The 3,968-nt window shown below is 36.7% G+C and overlaps 1 long non-coding RNA gene across 1 annotated transcript; it reads right to left on the minus strand.

The window, feature by feature from the left end:
• Positions 1-1,674: 1,674 nt before the first annotated feature.
• LOC121419314 lies at positions 1,675-2,476 on the minus strand. Its single transcript, XR_005970576.1, has 2 exons — positions 2,086-2,476; positions 1,675-2,029 (listed from the first exon to the last, which is right to left on the minus strand). It is a non-coding gene; the product is annotated as an uncharacterized LOC121419314 (long non-coding RNA).
• Between the last annotated feature and the right edge of the window lie 1,492 nt (positions 2,477-3,968).

Here is a 3,968-nt window from a genome sequence, read left to right on the forward strand (position 1 = left end):
CTATTGTTCTTATATTTTTTAAACCAAATATATTAAAAGCAGGCACTTTCACATGTACGTCCGACCCCCTTTCACATACACTTTTTTTCTTACAAGCAAAACAAAAGCAGATAAATTTTCCCAAAGTCAGATGCAAAGCAAGCTTGGTTTGTTTAATATATATGCCAGAAGGTAGCTCACCACTAGTCCAGGATTTCAAGTTAAGTGGGGTTCGGACGTACAACTTTTTTGTACGTCCGACCCCCTGTACGTCCGACCCCTTTGAAACTTTTTTTTATGAAGTTATCTTTCACTGCTCAGATGTTTTTTGCAAAAGTTTAATATCATAACATCTTTTACTCTTATCAATCTTTCAAAATTGAATACAAATTTCAATTTCAATCTAGTTTAAAATGACCTTTTTTGTATTTTTTTTACCCAACAAATAGTGGGGGCAAAATTCACCTCCATCTTTAATATTTTGCATGATAGTTCTTTAACACACCTTGATATCGCTGTAAAGTTTTATTGGTTTTTTCATTGAAATCTTCCACAAGTTTTGAGACCAATTTCACAAAGAATAAGATTTTTAAATGATGATATCATCTTCAAGAAATGGTGATTTATTTGTGTTTTGTGTGCATATTCAATGGAAACTGCCTTCCTTCATCTCAAATTATCACATAACTTACTGAATTTAGTGGTAATTATGACTGAATAATAGCCTGCAGTAAATTAAAAAAGAAAAAAAAAAAAAAAAACCTACAATACATGAGAAATTAAATAAACAAAGAAGTTCCATATAAAAGAAGAAATTGCCACTTCCCCTCAATCTCAGGTACAGTAATTGCCCCTCTATGGTAAATAGATCTGCCCATTTGCTATAATAATACATGGATGTCTAGACTATTCTACTTTTGCCTATAGGGGTGTAAGTTATGAAAATGTGAAGAGTTATTCATTTAATTTTGACTTGTTCTCATTTCTTTTTTTCTGCATCAACCTTGTTTAAACTTGGTACAAATGATCCTTGGTTGATACCATGTGTGTGTTGATGAGGTCAAAGGTCATCTAGGGGTCAAAAGGTTAAAAGATAAGAGGCCATTCAGTCATTTTTTGAAGACTTTGTTTAAATCATTTTTTTTTTGTTTGCATCAATATTGTTCAAACTTGAAACACAAAATCAGTGGGTAATACAATTTTTTGGTTGATGAAGATGATAATTTCTAAGGTCATTTAGGGGTCAAAAGGTCACTTTTGATCATTTTGTTATTTCAAGGTCAATTGTTCAAGCTCTCAAGGGGTCAAAAGTTAACTTTTGATACCGGTAGTTTTTTTATGTGTATTGTATTCAAATGTATTCAAACTTGGAACAAATTATCAGTGGGTAGTACAACATATTTGTTAGAGGATGGAGAGGTCAAATGTCATCTAGGTGTAAAAATGTCAAATGACATATTTTTGCATTAATTTTGCCCAAACTTGGAACAAAACGATCAGTGGGGAAAATTGCATGTGTTCTTAAGAATGGAGAGATCAAAGGTCATCTAGGGGTCAAAAGGTCATATTGCATGTTTTGTTGATTGCAACATCAGGGAAGACTCATGGTTCATAACCCACCTTATTCAAACATAGTTTGTAACAGGACAAGTTTTTTAATGTTGAAGAAATTCTTTGTCAAGTCTTTTGCAAACCATTAAAAAAGATACATTTTACTTGAAGTTTAACAGTAAAAAATATCCTGCATTGTGTGAATAGTTGAGTTGTTTCATTATTGATGTGATCTAAAAATGTAGATATCAAAATGGAAACAGTTTAAACCCACTGACTCATTTGTAATAAATATGAGGAGCAATTTGCTTGACTGTGAGAAAAATCAGTATGGGGTCGGACGTACACTGCCTGAATGCATGTCAACTTTAATCAAGCATAACTCTTCACCAGCATCAGATTCATTTGTTAATTCCGTCTTATGTGAAAGACAACTAACCAAACAGTATGTATATTTAAAAAAATCCAGTTTAGAATGTCTATGTTTTGTGTAACTGATCTTCGAAGGGGGTCGGACGTACAGTGTGCAAATATTTTGCACAATGTACGTCTGACCCCTTCAAAGTGTACGTCCGACCCCAAATAGATCAGCCTGTAACTAAAACAAGGCAATGCCTATCAATTTCTTTGCTTCATTTCTTTTAAGATTCATCCTTTAGCTAACAGCTCATATTACAATTTTAGTACCTGCATCACAAAAATCACAGAGATTTTGACATGAACTCTAAAAGCATAAAACCTGTTTTCGTCTGATGTACGTCCGACCCCTCACATTTTTGCCCATATTTTCTATTCTTCATATTGCAGCCTATTCCTGTCATGGTGTAATGATAACCTAGGTAACGTGTTGTGATATACTAAAAAAAAATAAAACACTGCTATCAAATCAAAGGAGATACAGCTCATAAATGTGTCCGAATGTACGTCCGACCTTTATGGAATGACCCATATGCATCTTCAATTTTACATAACTTCAATCTTGTGCAAAACTGAAAATAATTTGGATAACCGGATTGATCCTGAAATCAATATTTCCAAACAATTCCAAACAATAAGTTTTGGTTATAGTGTCTTTTTGATAATTTCGTGAACACTATCTTGACATACCAAAAATAATGTACAATGTTTATACATGCATATAATAAACTTAAAACTACACTAATGTCTTCAGTGTTCTTCTTTCTTCTCTTTCTCCTCTTTGTTTGAGAGTTTAGAGTGTTCATAATGTTCAATCGTCGAACATGAATCTCTCTGGTTTGCGAATAGTGCGTCCAGACCTCGTGGTTTGTGAGTGTGTCTGTTGAGATTGATTAGAGTTGGACATTGGTGTTCGTTGGACGTTGTCTTCCTCTGGTTGAGTTTCTGTGGAGTGGTTTTCTTCGTCGAACCTCACACGCTTCGGAGTTGGGTTGGTGGATGGAATTTCCCTCAAGTGAGATCTATTTCTCCTCAAGATTCCTCCATTCGGCGTTGAAACTTCGTAGGATCGAGGTTCTTCACAGACTTTGGATACTTTGGCTGGTATCCAAGTGTTGTCTCTTGGATGCAGAACTCTCACTGGCTGTCCTACATGCAGTGGTGGCAGATCAGAACTTGCATGTCGATCATGCACTTCCTTCATTTTGTCTTGCCTATTCAAGAGAAACTCGGTAGCAGCAGAATCTCTCGAAAGATAGTGACTTGGCAATGTGGTTCGGATGGGTCTTCCAAACAACATCTCTGCTGGTGATCTCAAGTTATTGTCAACTGGTGTTGCTCTCAGGTGCATCATGGCTAGTTGACTGTCTTGGCTAGTTTGAGAACACTTCGTCAACAGATTCTTGATTGTACGAACCATTCTCTCAGCTAATCCGTTGGATCTTGGATAGTGCGGTGAAGAAGTGATGTGCTTGATATTCCACTTCTTGCACATGTCTTGGAATGCTTTTCCGACAAATTGTGGACCGTTGTCAGACACAATCTCTTCTGGTGGACCGAACAGACTGAAGATTCCCGTCATCTGTCTTGCTATAGCTGCGCTGGATGTATCGGTTAGCTTAGCAATGATCGGATACTTGGAATAGTAATCAGTAACGAGTAGATACTCTTGTCTATTGAGCATGAACAAGTCACTTCCCAGTCTGGTCCATGGTGCTGGTGGTACATCATGGGGATGCAGTGGCTCTTTCTGCTGTCTTGCTTGGTGTTTCTGGCATGTTTCACACTGCTTTATCAACTGATCAATGTCCTTGTTGATGTTTGGCCAGAACACTGTCTCACGAGCAAGTCGCCTCGTGCTTTCGATTCCCATGTGTCCTAGATGAAGCTGTCTAAGGATGTCATTCCTTAGTGTCTTCGGTATGATGACTTGACTTCCCTTGAAGAGTACTCCGTGTGATACTCCGATTTCATCTCTGTAAGACCAAAATTGACGAAGGGATGTCGGCAATTCTTGGATG

The sequence above is a fragment of the Lytechinus variegatus genome, chromosome 7 (assembly GCF_018143015.1).
Source record: "Lytechinus variegatus isolate NC3 chromosome 7, Lvar_3.0, whole genome shotgun sequence".
Taxonomy (NCBI): Eukaryota; Metazoa; Echinodermata; class Echinoidea; order Temnopleuroida; family Toxopneustidae; genus Lytechinus; species Lytechinus variegatus.